Raw genomic sequence first — 18,964 nt, 5'->3', positions numbered from 1 at the left:
GCCTGTTGCCTGCAGAGGGGGGCCACTGGTGCAAGGGAGGGGGGTCAGAACTGCACAGATGGCAAGCAGTGGCAGCAGCTGGGGTGGGGCCAGCTTCCTGAGCCTGGGGAAGGAAAGCCCCAATAGGCCCTGATCTCAGGCCAGGCCTAGGGACTCTACATGAGAGGTCCCAGATTGTGACAGAATGCAGACTGGGCTGAGGGACCCCTATGAGTGCACGAATTTTTGTGCACTGGGCCTCTAGTATATACACTGAGTAGCCAGATTATTATGATCTCTGAATGCATAATAATCTTAGCACTCAGTGTATATCCTATATAATAAAAGGCTAATATGCAAATTGTCCCCTCGACCAGGAATTTGACCAGCAGGCAGGTCAAGCTGTGGGGGAAATCAGGTAGACAGTCCAGCGGTTAGGGGTGATCAGGTAGGCATATATAGGTAAATATATATATATATATATTGAGTGGCCAGATTATTATGACCATCTGACTTTTGTAGGCAAATTAGCTGTACACTGCATCGTATGGGATATGGAAGCTGAGGCCTGTTCAAACATGTTTGCTGTCTGCAGTTACCAAGATAATAGGTCTCCCATTCACACAGGATCATAAGGATTGGATAGTCGAGTATTGGAAAAAAGTCATGTGGTCCTATGAATCAGGATTCCAGTTGCATCATGCAGATGGCAGAGTGAGAATTTCTCAGAAACAGCATGAAAGCATGTGCCCCACATGCATGAGTACAACCCTTCAAGCTGGTGGGGGCAGTGTTATGGTTTGGAACAGGTTTTCCTAGCATGATTTGGGCCCTTTAATTGGTGTGGAACAATGTCTGAATAGCATAACATACCTAAGTATCATTGCTGATCAAGTTCATCCTATCATGTTGATGGTCTATCCCAATAGAGATAGCTTCTTCCAACAAGACAATATGCCATGCCATGGAACTTGTATTGTGCAGGAGTGGTTTCAAGAACATGAGGGAGAATTTACCTTGCTTAGGTGGCTCCCACAATCACCAGATCTCAATCCATTTGAGCATTCATGGGAGTTAAAAGGGCTATCAGGCAGCTGGTTCAACAACCCTTAAATCTCACAGAACTGCACAGTGCAACTCATCAGGGAAGGTGTCAGATTCCTCGCATCACCTTTCAACATCTCGTGGAGTCAATGCCAAGAAGAATCACTGCAGTATTGAAGGCAAAAGGTGACCCAACAAAGTATTGATGGATATACACTGATATATATATGTGTGTGTATATATATATATATATATATATATATATATATATATATACACATACACACATACATACATACACACTGAATGGCCAGATTATTATGCATTCAGAGATCATAATAATATGACCACTCAGTGTATATAAAAGACTAATATGCAAAGTGTCCCTTTGGGAGTTCGACCAGAAGATTGGGAGTTTGATCGCTCTCTGTTACGTGTGCTGATCACCAGGGGGTGGTGCAGAATGAAGGAAGGCCCCAGTCAGCAACTGGTAGCCAGGAAAAGGAGGCCCTGGCTAGCAGCTGGAAGGCTCTGATTGGCCCAGATCACTGGGCAGGCCTAGGGACCCTACCTGTTCATGAATTTTATGCACTAGGCCTCTAGTATAATTATATTTTCACGGTGTAATTCAGTAATTTTTATTATAATATATAGTTTTGTCATCTGTATTAGTGGGAGTTCTTTAGAGAAACAGAACCAGTAAGATGTTTATGATAAAGAATTGGTTATGTGATTATGATGCTTGTAAATTTCCGAGAACCTCAATTGGCAAGCTGATGATACAATTCTATCTGAGTCTAAAGGCTGAGAACTAAGTGAACTGATAATGTAAGTTCAGTCCAAAATCAGCAGGCTGGAGACCCAAGACCTGATGTTTCAGTCTGTGTGGAGACCAGAAAAGACCACTGCTCCAGCTCAGTCAGTTAGAAAAAGAGATTGCCTCTTACTCAGCCCTTTTGTTCTATCCTGGTCTTTACCCAAATGGGGACCATCCACATTAAAGAAGGCGATCTGCTCTCTTACATCTGCTGAGCCAAATATTAATCTCATCCAGGAACGCTCTTGCAGATACAACCAGAGCTATGTTTGAGCAAGCACTGAGCTACCCTGTGGCCCAAGTGGACACATAAAATAATCCATAATATTACATTGATGGGTTACAGAGAAAATAACTTCTCCAAATGTTATTATAGACAGACTAGTGTCAGGAGCACGGATTCATGCACAGTGGAAGGAAATTAATTAGAAGATGACCAGTGGGATGTGACTGGCCAAGACAGGCCAGACATGGCTCTGGAGCCAACCTTGTGTGGTCCCTCCACAGCTGGACATTGAGAGTGATCAGACTGGCAAAGGAGGCAGTTGGGGGTGAGAAGGCCAGCAGGGGGACAGTTGGAGGTGAGAAAGCCAGTAGGGAGAGAAGGGGGGTAAGCAGGCCAGCATGGAGGGTAGTTTGGGGCAAGCACACTGACATGGGGAGTAGTTGAGGGTAATCAGACTGATAGGGGGGCATTTGGGGGCAAGCAGGCCAATGGCAGGGGCAGTTGGGGTTGAGCAGGCTGGCAGGCAGAGTGGTTAGGGGCAATCAGGCAGGCAGGCAGGTGAGTGGTTAGGAGCCAGCAGTCCTGGATTGCCAGAGGGATGTCCGACTGCCAGTTTAGGCCCAATCACTGTAAACTGACAGTAGGACATCCCTGGAGGGATCCCAGATTGGAGAGGGTGCAGGCTGGGATGAGGGACACCCCCAACCCCCTTAGCACAAATTTCATGCACCAGGCCACTAGTAAGAAATAAAACCCTGGTGTTGAATCTGCTTCTGGTGCAGAGAGATTCAAAGGTGACAAGAGAGGGCAGAACTATCAGCTCTCCCACAAAAAGACTACTTAAAGCTTTATATAAAAATTACAGAGAACATGCTGGATAAACAAATTTTGGCAAAAATCATCTTAACTGCTAGTTATTACTTTGGAAAGCGAAATAGAAAAAAAAAATTAAATCTGTCTTTTGCTATTAAGCATGTCTTTAATTGGAAAAGGAAACTCAGCCAATCCAATTGCTGAATCTTCCCCCAAGGAGGTGGGAGAAGGAAAACACCTGGCAATCCTGCAATATGGATGCCCACTCCCCAAGTATGCAAATTTAAAAGTCTCCTTCTCGCATGAAAATTTCTGTGCATATGTAAAGAGAGATGCTAGCTTAAAACAAATGTGTGCAATTGTTCAATTTTTGGACATTTAGATAGAATTTTGAGCAAAACTTGACTCTTTGCTATGGTACAGAATAAAACCCCAAGGACTTTTTTTTTTTTCCTAAGAAAAATGGCAGAAAGGAACCAAACAGAAAAATACAAACTGGTTCTAGCAACAAGACTGGTATTTCTATAATAAAGAGTAGTTTTAAAAATGCTAATGAACCAGGTTCAAAGGTTAACTTTAAGGCCACAAAAGAAATCAGTAAATTGTATCTGTTACAAAAATTTGCCAAATAAAATGCCTTAAAATAATTATAATTGACTCTAGAATCTTAGAATTGTTGAAACATAGATAAATAATATCCTATCTAATAAGAGGGTAATATTCAAATTAACCATCATTCCATGACAAATATGGCAGCACCCATAGTCCCAAAGATGGCAGCATCTGCTGGAGCCACAAAGCCAGCACAGTGATGAAGGAAGCCAAGCCTCCTGCATGCCAAGGCTGGCCCCTGAGGGAGAAGTGTAGGGAATGCAGTGGGGAGACATGCGGGGAGTAAACAAGATTCTCTGTCTGGGGTTCCAAATCCACCATTGGTTCCTTTCACCGCTGATTCCCCTGCTCACAGGTATCCTCCACTCAAAAGACCTTCAAATATGTCCGTGCCAATATGTCATGTCCTAATGGGTGAATCCTAAACCAAATGGCGTCACATCTGGTAACCTAACTCCCCTTAGAAAAAGGGGCTGGGAGGAGGGATTTGGGAATCAGGACGCCATCGGGACCTGGCACTGAGGCTGTGCTGGGGGTCCAGCAGTCCAGCACTGGTCCAGCAGTCTCTGGCACTGCTGTCAAACACAGTCAGAGACCCTCCCCAACTCCATCTGAGCTAAACCTGAGAACCAGGATATTTTCAAGGCCCAAAGTTGACAGGGGACAGGGGAGCAAAGCCAGCAGAACAGCCACCTCAACCGCAGCCGCAGGAGCCTAAGATAAAGCAGAGACATGTCCTGGCCACCGATGGATGCCCTCCCGCAGACGCGGTGCCCACACCCAGCTGGGAGAGGGGTGTGCATGTACAGAACTTTAGGCCACGGCAGGAGGGAAAGTCGAAGATGCCTAAGGATTTTTATACATCCCACAGTGGAGAAGCAGAGTCAGGGTCAAGAAGCGAAGTCTTACCTCAGCGATGCGGTGTTTAAAAGTATCTAAAAATAGCAGTTCTATCCTTGAGTCCACGGCCATGTTTACTGTGGACGGGAGGAATTTTGGGGAACTCTATAACCTCAGGGATGACTTTTGAGGGGAGAGACTACAGCCCTTTCGGTGTCCAAATAGCTAACACTGAACCTGGGCCTAACCTGAAGCTCAATGCTGCTGGAGTTTGCTGGCCCCTCCTTCCCCAGCAGGTGGAGAAAGGCTGAGAGAGGAGAGGCTGATACGGTGGCTCCAGTGGCTCAAATCCTGTCGTTGTCTCTGTTACCTAGCCTCCATGCCCCCCAGCACAGCCTCAGTGCCAGTGCAGGGGAGGCTGTGGAGAGGGTAGTGGTGAGGAGAATGCTCTGACTCTAAATTCCCCGAGAAACTGCTGTCAAGAGCCTTTCTAGGGCCAGCAGGAACACGCAGCAATGAGGGAAGAATAATGTCTCAAAATGAAGAGGTTGTGTTTTTTTGTTTGTTTGTTTGTTTGTTTGTTTTTTTCTTCATCAGCAAAATGTGAGTATTATCTAAACCACAGACTTTTTGAGAATTAATTGAAATAAAATTCCAGAAGTTGTATAACAGCGAGGCTGACGTGGATGGGTTGGTTGAGAGTGAATCTGGTCCTGTGCACAGGAGGATTCCAGGTCAGGGAACATACCTGGGTTTCAAGTTGGATTCCTGGTCAGGGCTCCTAAGGAAGGCAATTGAAGGGCACTTAGGGGCGACCAGGTCAGCAGGGGAGCAGTCAGGCTTCAATCAGGCTGCCAAGGGAGTGGTTAGGGAGTGATCAGGCTGGTAGGCAGGCAAGCAGTAGGGAGCCAGCAGTCCTGGATTGTGAGAGGGCAGTTGGACATCCCCTGAAGGGTCCCATATTGAAGCGGGTTCAGGTTGGGCTAAGGGACACCTCCCCCCCCCCCCCCCCCCATGCACGAATATCATGCACCAGGCCTCTAGTATCCCATCTAATAGAAGAGTAATATGCAAATTGACCGTAGCTCTAACACACAAGATGGCAGCACCTGTATGGTCAAAGATAGCTGCCCCCATATGATAGCCACCACAAGATGGCCAGCAGAGAAGGGCAGTTGGGAGGGACCAAGCCTACAAATGAGGGCAGTTGGGGTGACCAGGCCAGAAGAGGAGGGAAGTTGGGGGTGAATGGACCTTCAGGGAAGGGCAGTTGGGGGGGGAGGGACTCAGTCCTTCAGGAGAGGGCAGTTAGGGTTGACGAGGCCTACAGGGGAGGGCAGTTTGGGGCAATCAGGCTGGCAGGCAGAAGCATTTAGAGGCAATCAGGAAGGCAGACAGGTGAGCAGTTGGAAGCAGGCAGTCCTGGATTGTGAGAGGAATGTCAGACTGCCGGTTTAGGTCTGATCCTACTACTGGAATCAGGCCTAAAGGGGCAGTCTGACATCCCTTGAGGGGTCCTAGATTGGAGAAGATGCAGGCTAAGCTTAAGGGATACTCCCCTACTCCCCATGCACAAATTTTATACACTGGGCTTCTAGTTAATTAAAAGATCTAGGTAGCCCAGATAAAAACTGGCTACACCCCCTGTTAATTAAGAAGGCTGGCCTCCCAGGGAAATCTAAGGAATGTGACAATTTTGTATTTGAATACCTACAAGTTTGCTTCTTCACTTCCCCCAGCAGAAAAATTTGGCCCTTTTAAAAGTCAGGCAGCTAAGCCCTTGCTTGCCAAAAACAGTTTTTCCTGTGGCAGAAACCTTTTAAAGGAAAAAAGATGGCCTTTTTTAAATTAGGCAGGTAAAATATATTATAGTCCACGTACTAAAATTTCAATATTGGTCTAATTAAAAAAGAAGGATTAATTCTGTTACTTGAACCAAATTTTTAATACAAAAACCAGTTTTAATTTAATTGATATCTTAAGATAATCATAAAAAGTATTATATTTAATGATTTTTCCAAGTTAAATTTCAAGGTTATAACCAAGGAATGATTCTTGGAAAACTCCAAGGGCCCTGCGTGATTCAAAGAACTTGCTCTCTTTTCTTAAAGGAAACATTTTTTAATTTAGCCAATCTAAAAAAATGACATGAAAAGTTTTATCAAATAAAAATTAATCAATATATTTTACTTATATACATATATAAATTATATATACATATATACATATACTTTAAATGTTATGAAGGTTTTGGCATCTAAGGAGGGAAAAATAAAGTAATAAAATATTTCTTAAAATTCAACCGCAGAATTTTAAGACAAAATTTTAATAACAAAAGCCTCTAGAGCCTACATTTTAAATAGGCTGGAGGTGGAGGCAGCTTTTGTGCCTTGTGAATCAGACATTAAAGCTTACTAAATTTACTTTTTTTGCTTTTTTAATAAGGATATCTACTTAAATTACTTTATAAATTAGCTTTTTAAAATATAATCAAGGTCTCATATAAATTATGTTGTATGATATATTTTTGTAAGTACAATAATTGAATCCAAGTAAAATCTAAGAAAGTAACAGACCTCCAGGTTTCCTGAACCCTTTTAGATGCCAGATTAAGACCACCAGCATTAGCTACATACTAATTTTGAAGAAAAATAGTACTACTCTTTTTGGTCCCTCATTTATTCATCTTCCTTTGTATTTTTTAATTTCCAAAAATTCAGTCTGGCGATTTATTTAAAAAAAAAACAAAACAGATATTAAAACAATAAATCTTTAGAATTAAAGCTGTAAGCAAGCACAATCTTATCACTTTAGAAAGAGAGAATATTAATTGAATAATTTATATTCTTCTGTGTTTGCCTAAAATAAAATAGTGCTTTAATTTGCAGGAGATATATATATATATATATATATATATATATATATATATATGAAGTTTAATATTTATCACATTGGAATAAGTATTTTAAAAAGTAAATACAAATCAACTATTATTTCTCCCTTAAAATTTATAATTGTATGTTTTTATTTGTAATGTATATTCAATATACCCCCAATCCTATATAATAAAAGGCTAATATTCAAATCAACTGAACTGCGAAATGCCTGGTCCTTATGATGCACAGTCACCACTAGGGAGCTGATTCTCAATGCAGGAGCTTCCCCCGGTGGTCAGTGCGCTCCCACTGGGGAAGCACCGCTCAGCTAGAAGCTGGTTGTCAAGTGCAGCAGTTGTGGCAGGAGATGTTTCGCTAAGGATGTCTGATTGACGTCTGATTGACGGTTAGGCCCACTTCCTTTGGCGAAAGGGCCTGAGCCATCAACTGGACATCCCCAGAGGGCAAGAGGCCACAGGTTGGGCTGAGGGACCCCCGTCCCTTCCTACCTACCCCCTTCCCACCCCACCCTCCACGTGCACGAATCTCGTGCATTGGGCCTCTAGTAAAATATTAATGTAAATTGTTTCTCTATTTGCTAAAACTGCATAAAGGTTTAATGCCACAAATAAAAACAATCACTTCCTCTCCAAATAGCATATGATGCAATTAAATAAAATTAACAAACCAGAATGAAAATTGTAAAATAATATGTATCCTGATAAGATTTTAAATAATGTTTAGTGTGATATATTTATTTTATAATATACTTAATTTGTTGTTTTCTGCCTGTTCTTATAAATATTTCATCATTTTATTAGTTAATTACAATTTGCTTAGTGATTCCTAAACACATGCATTAATTTTCTGTGAGCAGAAATGTGGCATTTATTATTGAAAACGGCAGAGCATTCTCTACCATATTGCAGCATCTACAACTTGAAAAAAGTTGGAATGTGAAAAGAAGATCGTTAATCCATCTTTACTGACCCATGTGTGACCTAGTTTGAATATGACAGTTCTCACCAAGTTTTGCATTCTATTAACTGGTGTTCTTGAAAGTCAGCATGTTGCCCTAACTGGTTTGGCTCAGTGGATAGAGCATTGGCCTGCCGACTAAAAGATCCCAGGTTTGATTCTGGTCAAGGGCATGTACCTTGGTTGTGGACACATGCAGTGGGAGGTGTGCAGGAGGCAGCTGATTGATGTTTCTTTCTCATTGATGTTTCTGACTCTCTATCCCTCTCCCTTCCTCTCTGTAAAAAAATCAATCATTCATATATATATATTGATTGATTTTTTTATAATTCTAAATTCTAAAACTACTACATGATGACTATATATATAGTTAGCATATTGTAGTTCCAGGGATAAGAAAACTTGTTGTAAAGGAGGAGTAATATTTTCTTTCTGTCATAGTAATGGTATTGTCATTTGAGAGCAACCACATGCAACATGTAAATCAATGGGTATGGCTATCCTTCAATGTAGCTTTATTTATAAAATTTAAAGTTTGAATTCTGTATAATTTTCATGTACCATAAAATGTTATTCTCTTGATATTGTTTCATCTATTAAAATATTTTTAGTCAGAAATACACTAGATTTTATGATAATATTTAGAATTATGATAAATAACAGTGGTAAGATTTTTTTTTCTAGAATAGGATCATTATCTCATTTATCAACTAGGGAGCTCTTTATAAGCAATGTTATCAATGAACACAAAATGTGTGAATACTTTAATAATATTCACTAGGCCTTATAATTACATTAAAATGCACATCCATAAGACATCCCTTTGATCATAGAAGATAAAATATCTCTGTCTTCCCATTTGTTTTCTATGTGAAAGAGATGTAACAGTTTTTCATAAATCATATGTGTATATTATATAAAGGTATATTATATGCTATACATATGAAGTTTTAAATCTTGCATACATGAGGCACTTATTTTTATATTACATATTACACTTACTTTATATTTGTGAGATATAAATATATTTGGGAGATATAGATAATATCTCTCTATTGAGAGAAGGAGAGAGAGAGAACAACGAGCAGGCACTTAACACCTGAGTATCTAATGATAGACACAATTAGTGCTGGTGGTGGTGTGGTGAATGTTTATTATTATTTTGTATGTCATCATCTTTTCTCTATCTATATTTTTTTGTTATGATTTGTACCTTCTATATTGTTTTATATGAAGAGGTAAACATTTCTGTGTTAAATTTGCTAAATTTGTAAAATGTTATGCATATTTTCAAGCCTTCACAAGATCCAGAAGAGAATATTATACCATATGGATTATGAGTGAAAATAATTAATGACCTTGAAAATTGCATACTTCCTCATTAAAATCTAAATTGATTGATTTTAGTGTGGATCATCCCAGAGAAGAGGATGCTCTTTAGCTTATCTCACCAGTTACTTGTATTGACATATTTAGGGGCAATCCAGCCTATGGTACACTATTGTATTAAATCTTTCAAAGTATTTTATAGCACCTGAAACAATATATTTGGCCTGCAATAGAGACAACAAAATAAACTGCCAAGCATCAGCTCTTTAGAATCAGTTTAAAGCAAAATTGCTTTCAAATGTGTTAGTTAAAGGCAATAAGTTTTGAAGGATATAAAGTACCAGAAATACAATGGACATTCTTATAAAGATAATTTGTATAAAGAGAATACCAAACACTGCAAAAGCAATTTGAAAACATTTTAATGCCAAGAAAGATATCAGAACATCATTATTTTGAAATTTTTTATAATATATAATATAGAGCTAATATACTAATTGGACCTAACAGCAGAACGACTGTCCAGATGACCTTCTGGATGACCTTCAGGATAAAGCTGGGGCTGCAAGCGCTGGCTGAGGCTGCGAGAGGCTGTGAGGGATGAGCCCCTTACATGAATTTCATGCATCAGGTCTCTAGTTGTGATAATAAAATATTGCAAATATTTAAAAATATTCTAAGTGTTGCTGAACCAAAGAGGATTTTTATCATTATTCATTGTGAACACAATTAAATGAATATTGTGGGATTATATTATTTTTCTGAAATAAAAGAAAAATATAATCTTAAAAAAATAAAAACTTTTTTCCCCAAACCATACCAAACAAGGTAAATGAATAATAAATAATAAATAATAATAATAAATAAAGGGGGTCAATAACTCATAAAGCATATAGAAGAATAAAAAGTAAAAGTAAAAAAATTATTAAAAAATACAAGTTAAGTACATAAAGTATTTTTCACTGTCTTTATCTCTCTCTCTCTCTCTCTCTCTCTCTCTCTCTCTCTCTCTCTATATATATATATATATATATATATATATATATATATATATATTTTACAGTATTACAGATATCTTCCATCCCTCCTTTACCTCCCTCCATCCAGCCCCTAGCCACCCCCCATACTCAGGTCTGTATACTCTATTGTTCCTGTTAATGAGCTATTCATATGTGTTTTTTAGTTGATCTCTCCTCATTCCCAGCCCCCCATCAGGGTATACCAATTTTTTTATATGCTCCATGCTTTGGGTCTTATTTTGTTGCTCAATTCATTTTGTTCATTAGTTCCACAAGTAACTGAGATCATGTGATATTTGTCTTTCTCTAATTGGCTTATTGTACTTAGCATAATATCTTCAGGTCCAGAATAATATCTATGCTGTCAGAAAGGCTAAGATATTCCTCTTTTTGACAGCTGCATAGTGTTCCATTGTGTATATGTACCACAGCTTTTTATATCTGTTCATCTGCTGATATAAATCTTTCCAAATCTTAGCCACTATAAATCGTGCTGCTATGAACGTAGGTGTGGAGAGCACCTGGGTGAGCTCCTGAGAAAAGGTTGTCAGCAAAGCCATGCCCTGGAAACTTCCTGCCCCAGGCAAAGAAACGTCCTCAGTCCAGACCTTAGCTCAGACGCCAGGACTGGATGCCATTGTCTGGGTTCAGCAAGCCTCTCAAATATCGTTATCTGGGTTCAGCCAAGGCTGACAATTATAAGGAGCCACAAGAATGAGGAAAGCAGCGTAACCTTTAACCATGCAAACCTGTAGCTGAGCACATAGGACTTAACTTCCCTCACTTCCTGATATCATGCTGTATATAATAAATGTACTTTGCTGCTCTGTGTCACAGTCTCTCCATCTGAGAACAGTGTCCCTCCTGGTCCCAGTTTAACTTGAATAACGTCTCTGTGTCTTTCTTAATCTCCAGTCACCTCTTCTCAGGTCTCTTTCTCTCTAACTGTGCACATCCCTGCAGACATAGGGGTGCATATATTCTTTCTGATAGGGAGACAATTTATATATTTTATATTTTAATATTATGTATTTATTAACAAATTATTGTACTTATAGTCATTTTAATACTTTTATATTTATCAATAATTAGTCTAACACCACACACATTAGATTATTCTGAGTATAACTGCATATTTACCTTTATAAGTGACATTTATATTTCCACTAGAGGCCCAGAGGATTAAATTCTGCACTGGGGACCAGGGGGAAGGAGTCTGTACACCCTTGCAGCCTGGGACCCCTCAGAGGATGCCAGCCTGCTGACCTCCTAAGCTGGGAGTCAGATATCACTCTCGCAGTCCAGGACCCTCCGCTCCTTACTGCAGGCTTGTTTATTGCACTTGAGCACTGTCGTGGAGTTGGGAGGGGCTCCTGCCACTGCCACTGCGTTTGACAGCCATAAGCCCAGCTTCTGACTGAGTGGTGCTCCCCTGTGGGAGTGCACTGACCACTATCGGGCAGCTCCTGCATGGAGCATCTGCCCCCTGGTGGTCAGTGTGCATCATAGTGATCAGTCATTCCGCTGTTTGGACACTTTGGATATTAGGCTTCTATTATATATCACTAGTGGCTCGGTGCATGAAATTGATCACAGAGGGAGGGTTCTCTCAGCCCAGCCTGTACCCTCTCCAATCAGAGACCCCTTGGGGGATGTCTGACTAGGATCAGGCCTAAATCAGTATCAAAAATCCTCTTGTAATCTGAGACCACTGGCTCCTAACAGCTTACCTACCTGTCTGTCTGATTACCCCTAACCCCTCTGCCTGCCTGCCTAATTGCCCCTAACTGCCCTCCCATGCTGGCCTGGTTGCCCCCTACTTCCCTCCACTGCCAGCCTGATCTTGCCCCCAACTGCCCTCCTATGCTGGCCAATTTGGTTCTGATTGGTTGGTTTCTATGCTAGTCAATGTCAAAAGCTCTACCTTCTAGGCAGCCATCAGTTTTTCAGTTCCTCACAGTTCACCCAGATTTGGTTCTGACTGGTTGATTTCTATGCCAGTCAGCATTTCTGGGCCTATCAACGGGGCCTGATCAGAAAGGTGGGGCTGATTAGCAGCCCCTGTGGAGGCCTGGAGAGAAATGGAGGCACTGCTGCTGGCCAGATTGGGAGAGAAAGAGAGAGGCAAGTGTTGATCAAAAGCTGCCACAGAGGCAATGGATCAGTCCCTGATTCTCTCTTCAGTTCTCTCTCTGGCCCTGATTTGCAGCCCCCTTAACAGTCATTGTACCCAGAGCTGACTACAGGATCGACTTCCAGTTGGTTTAGCCTTAGTTATTAAAACCTAGGGTTTTTATGTATTAGGATGTTCTCATGTTACTAATTAGCTCCCCCCCCCCTCTCTCTTTTCAGTTTAAAATAGTCCCTTTACAGTTTCTTGTATGGCTGATCTAGAAGTGATGAATTCCTTAAGCTTTTGCTTGCTTAAAAAATATTTTATCCCTTCTGCCATTGTCAAGAACAAGTTTGCTGGGGAGAACATTTTTCACTGGCATTTTTTTTTTAACACCTTGAATATATCATGCCACTCCCTGTTATCTGCCAAGTTTCTCTTGTAAAATCTACTGATTGGCTTATGCTAGTTTCCTTGTATACTTGTAACAAGTTGTTTTGCTCTTTTAAGATGAATCTTTATCTTGATATTTGACAATACAATTATAATGGTATAGTGTCTTCAGTTTTATTTTTATTTGAAAAATCTATGTTCTGTCTGAATCTAGATGTCTGTTTAACTCAGATTAGACAAGTTTTTATCTATTATTTCTTAAAAAATTATACACTTCCCCCTCTCTCTTTTCATTCTGGCACCCATATAAAGTGAATGTTGTATGCTTTGTGTTGCCCCATAATTTCCTTAAGCTATCTTTATTCTTTTATCTTTTTTCTCCTCTTATTGAATAAATTCCACTGTTTTCCAGTTAACTGATCTTTTCTTCACTTAATTTAATAATCTGTTGAAAAATTCTATTCTTTTTTTTTTTTACTCCACTATTGCATTCTTCAACTCTATAGAATATTTGGTATTTTCTTATTTATTTATTTATTTATTTATTTATTTATTTATTTAATAAAAATGCTTACTTTGCTTATGCATTGTTTTCTTGGACTTAAGTACGAATTTTTGAAACTATTATTTTGAACTATTTATCAGGCAAATGTTTTATCTCCATTTCATTGAGGCCTTTTCCCCCCCTCCCCCCCCTGGGGTTTTATTTTATTTTATTACTAAAGGTCCACTGCACAAATTCATGCACCAGTGGGGTCCCTAGGCCTGGAATGCTGAATAGGGCCAAAACCAGCTTCTGACATTTTCCAAGGGGTCTCAGATTGTGAGAAGGTGCAGGCCAGGCCAAGGTACCCCACTAGTGTAAAGTCAGGACCAGGGAATTTGGCAAGCTTGGGAGGGACAGCAGGAGTGATCCAGGACATGTCTGGCCAGTCTTGCTCAGTCTCGATAGTCTGGACCCCAGCAGCAATCTAACCTAATAGTCAGGGCATCTGCCCCATGGTGGTCTAGTTTCTTTGTCTTCTCTCATCCTGTTGAACCCATGAACATAAGCCTGCTAACCACCAGGGTCAGGACATCAAGGGATGTGCCCTCCAGGGGGCAGCTGTAAGTGTGCACCAGCTCCTTTTATGGAGACAATAATGACCCTGGGCAGAGAGTGAATGCAAGATGGCAGCTGCCAAAATACAAGGTCTACACACAGGATTCCAGTTGTTTCCAGTGTGTGTGTTAAATTAGAGCTTCTCTCTCATGTCACAGCGTTTTAGATTTGCAAACAATTCTCCCTTTGTAAAGAGTAGGCCTTTCAGTTTTCTACCTCTGCACTGTATCCTGTGGATTAGAGGCTAAGAAACATTTCTATTTTTTCACAGATCATCCAAGGCCTGCATCTTTTGGGTGGCAGAGACAGAACCCAGGGCATCAAACTTGTGTACAGTCTCATTCCAAGAGATACCAGTGACAAAGTGAAGCAGCGGGAGAAGGCAGAAATGGCACCTGCTTGCCTTCCTGGTCTCTGAAGAGGACAGCAGCAGAATATTAGATATGGGCTAAATTGGAATCCTGCCCTCAGGGTTTAGCTTTTGGGATAAGCAAATAGGTCACTCTCATGAAAACTGGGTGTTTCAGATGCCACCACTAAACTGTGCCTTGGCGGATAGCCATGGTGAGCCCATTAAGAAATTCTTAGTTCACCATAGCCTATGGGTCTTGGGGGTGCAAGCCCCTTTGTCTTCAGAGAAAGCTGCTTTGGAGACCTTTTTACCAGGTGAAATTTATACACGCTGGAATGTCTGATTTAGTGCTCAATCATTTTGCTCCTCAGGGAAATCCTTTCATTTGTGAGTTCTTTTCTGGTTGTTGGTGACTATGACAGGAATGGGGTTTATGGCAAGAGTGTACCTCAGGCTTTCATCTCCAAATCATTGTGAGTTTTTATTTCCTCCTGTACTAGATATGTAGGAGGAATCACTCAGAGAAGGGGAGGTCAGGAGCCTCCTATATTTCCATATTGAATTGGAACTCCTCAGATGATGTCCATCTTCTAAATTTGCTAAGAGCTAATATGCTTAATAGACCAAACGGCAGAATGACCATGCAGACGACCTTTTAGAGGAAGCTGGGTCTGTGAGGGCCGAGAGCCTTGCATAAATTTTGTGCATTGGACCTCTACTCTTACCTAATGATAGAGGAACATGTAAATTGACCATAACTTCACTATGCCCACAGCCAATCAGAATGAGTATGCAAATCAACCCAACAAAGATGGTGGTTAATTTGCATATGTACCTGGGTCTGGGGAACTACCTCAGCACCCAGGTCACTCCCAGCCGGCCATCAGGCAGGGGCTTCAGGCTTGGGAAGGGGCCAAGTCTGTAATCAGAGGGGCTGAGATCCCCTTCCCAAGCCTAAAGCCTGGGGCAGAGGCTTTAAGCTTGGGGAGTTGCTGAGCCTGTGATTGAGGTTCTTGGGGTGGGGACCCCTTCCCAAGCCTAAAGCCTGGGGAAGAGGGGGGGAGGCTTCCCAAGCTTAAAGCCTGGGGTACAGGCTTTTGGCTTGGGAAGGGGCTGAGCTTGAGATCAGAGGGAAGGGAAATATATCATTGGAAACATATCCTCAGGTGAGGATAAAAAGAAAAATAAAGAAAGAAATGTCATATCCTATTAAAGACACATCTTGAAAATGCTTAAAGAAAGTTGTCATTTTTTCATGGTGAAGGTACTGGAGTTATATCCTCTTGTTGTATCAATCTCTTTATTATTATGAAGTGGCTTTCCTTATCTTTTCTTATGGCCTTTACTTTGAGGTCTATTTTGTCAGATATAAGTACTGCTACATTAGCTTTTTTTTTTTTTAATTTCCATTTACCTGAAAGATGTTTTTCCACCCCTTTACTTTCAGTCTGTGCAAGTCCCTTTTTCTAAGGCAGGTCTCATGTAGACAGCATATATATGGCTCATGTTTTTTAATCCATTCAGCCACTCGATGCCTTTGGATTGGGGCATTTAGTCCTTTTACATTTAAAGTTATTATTGAAAGGTACTTGTTTGTAGCTATTTTTATTTTTTGTTCCTTCTTACCTTTTAATTTCTTCTTTTTACACCAGTCCCTTTATAGCATTTCTTGCATTGCTGGCTTGGTTGTGATAAACTATCTCATCCTTTTTGTTTGTTTGTTTGTTTGTTTGTTTGTTTTTGAAGCTCTTTATTTCCCCTTCAATTTAGCCTTGCTGGATAGATTATTCTTGGATTCAGTCTTCAGTCCCTTGGTTTGCATCACCTTATAAATGTCATTCCATTATTTTCTGGCCTAATGTGTATCTGTTGAGAAATCATTTGATAATCTAATGGGAGATCCCTTTTATATAACTTTCTGTCTCTCTCTTGCAGCCTTTAAGATGATCTCTTTGTCCTGAATATTTGTCATTGTAATTATGATTGCCTTGGTGTGGGTCTTTTCGGGTTCATCCTGTTTGAGATTCTCTGTGCTTGTGTGATTTTTTTTCTTCTTCACCATATCAGGGAAGTTTTCTGACATTATTTCTTCAAATATGTCATCTAACCCTTGTTCCTCTTTCTGTTATTCTTGGACCCCTATTATTCATATCTTATTTCGTTTCATGTTGTCCCATAGCTCCTTTAGCCTGTCTTTTAATTTTTTTCTCCAGTTGCAATTCAGTTTGGCTGTGTTTTGCTTCCGTGTCTTTTAATTTGCTAATTTGGTCATCTGCTTCTCTTAGTCTACTGTTGAAACTTTCCATGGTGTTTTTTTTATTGCAGCTATATCACTCTTCATTTCTTCTTGATTCTTATATAAGCTGTTGATTTTTTTCTTCCATTTGGTTTATGAATTCTATGACCCTTATATTGAATTTTTCCCCTCTGACATATTGCATGGCTCTTTTTCACCTAGCTGCTTTTCTGGCAATTCCTCCTGTTTTTTTCCTTTATGGGTATTTTTGTCTACCCATTTTTGGTCTCACTGAGTGATATAGATGTTTAGTCGTGCAAAGGCTGCTCCTTGAGTTGGTGGTGGCTCCTTGGGCTGTGGTTGCTCCTTGGGCAGTCACAGTAGCAGCTGCTCCTCAATTGGCAGCAGTTCCTCTGATGGGTGCTGTTCACAGCAGTGGTGTCTCCTCTGGCTAGTGGGAGAAGCTGCTCACACAGCTGCTGTTCCTTGAACAGGGTGGGCTTATTATGTGGCTGCTGCTCCTTGAATGGAAAGGGGTTGTGTGCAGCTGCTGCTCCTTGGACAGGGCGTACTGCTCAAGTGGCTGTTGCTCTTCAGATGAGGGCTAGCTGGGTGCTGCTGCTCTTCTTCAGATGGGTCAGGCTACTCATGATGCTGCTGCTCCTTAAAGAGGGGCAGTTTGCTTTCAGGGATGCTGATCCTTGTATGGGTGTGGGTTGCTGATGCAGCTGCTTCTCTTCAGATGGGGGGCAGTCTTCTTGTGCTGCTGATGCTCTTTGGACAGGGAATGGGCTGCTTGTGTGGCTGCTGCTCCTCAGGTTGGAGTGAGCTGCACATGTTGTATGCTTCTCGGAAACGGACAGGCCACTCACCCAGTTCCTTCTCATCTGACAGGTTCAGGGTGCATGTGGGTGCTAGTCCTCAGACCAGTGTGGACTGCACAGGGCTGTTGCTCCTCGAATGTGGGTAGTCTGCTTATGTGGCTGCTGCTTCTCAGATGGGGGCAGGCTGCTCATGTGGCTGCTGCTCCTCAGAAGTGGGTGGGCTGCTCATACAGATGCTGCTCCTCGGATAGGTGTGGACTGCTCAAACAGCTACTGCTTCTTGGAAGGGGACAGGTTGCTTGCACAGTTGCTGCTCTTTGGACAGGTGTAGGGTGTGGGCTGCACACAGCTGCTCCTCCTTGGACAGGGCCAGCCGTGTGGGGCTACTACTCCTCAGTTATGAGTGGGCTGCTTGTGTGGCTTTTGCTGCACAGGTGGGGCAAACTGCTTGCGTGGTTACTGCTCCTCAGATAAGGGAGAAGGATGCTCACTCAGCTGCTGCTCCTTGGACAGGGCAGGCCACATGAAGCTGTTGCTCTTAGGCCTGGAGCAGGTTGCTCACATGGGCTGTTGCTCCTTGAAGAGGAATGGGCTGCTCACGTGTCTACTGTTCCCATGATTTCAGTACCCTTGGCTAAAGTGTTGGGCCAGTCAGTGGGGAGTGCACTTCAGAATTCACAGGAGCCTGCATCCGGGGTTGCTGGAGCCTTGTTGACCGTAGGATCATAGCATAGGTAGCAGATCTCTGCCAGGGGTGGCTGTAGAGTCCCAGGTGTTATCTGAGGGCACTCTCGGTAGAGTTGAGGCTGGGCACCAGTTACAGCAGCTTTTCTCTTCAAAAATTCTAGGCCTCTGAGAATGAGCCAGCCTCCTGGTACTGTTTGCAATGGTAGCAGAAGCTACCTAGTTAGATGAGCCTGATTAGCCTGCCCCTGAAAGTCCTATGGAATCTAACTGTGACACACACACATACACACACACACACACACACACACACACCACCTGATCACACATTACTATTTTGCTCCTTCCCTTCTTCTCTCACTCACTCATGCTCTCTCCCTCACTACTGCATTCTTCCTGCCTTTGTAGTTGGGTCTGGGGTGTTACTGACCCATTCATGGATTGAGTTTCCTCTCCAGGTGTCTGGTTATGTGGCTTGCTCTCAAGCACCTTGGCCAGACAGGATAAAATTTTCCTAGATAAGACACAACACAAAGGGAACTATGCACAAATTACTCATGACACCAATAACCCCAATATAAGTGAACACCTGAGAAAAGACAATTAGGAGAAAGAATAGAGAGCACAAATGATATCAAAGAGAGAAAAAATGATAAGAGATAACAGGCAAAGAAAGAAAAAGGAGAAAAAAATATATGTAAGACACCACAGAACCAATAGATAAACC

This window comes from Pipistrellus kuhlii, unplaced genomic scaffold (assembly GCF_014108245.1).
Source record: "Pipistrellus kuhlii isolate mPipKuh1 unplaced genomic scaffold, mPipKuh1.p scaffold_m20_p_7, whole genome shotgun sequence".
In the NCBI taxonomy this organism is placed as follows: Eukaryota; Metazoa; Chordata; class Mammalia; order Chiroptera; family Vespertilionidae; genus Pipistrellus; species Pipistrellus kuhlii.
Note: the sequence above shows the minus strand (reverse complement) of the source record.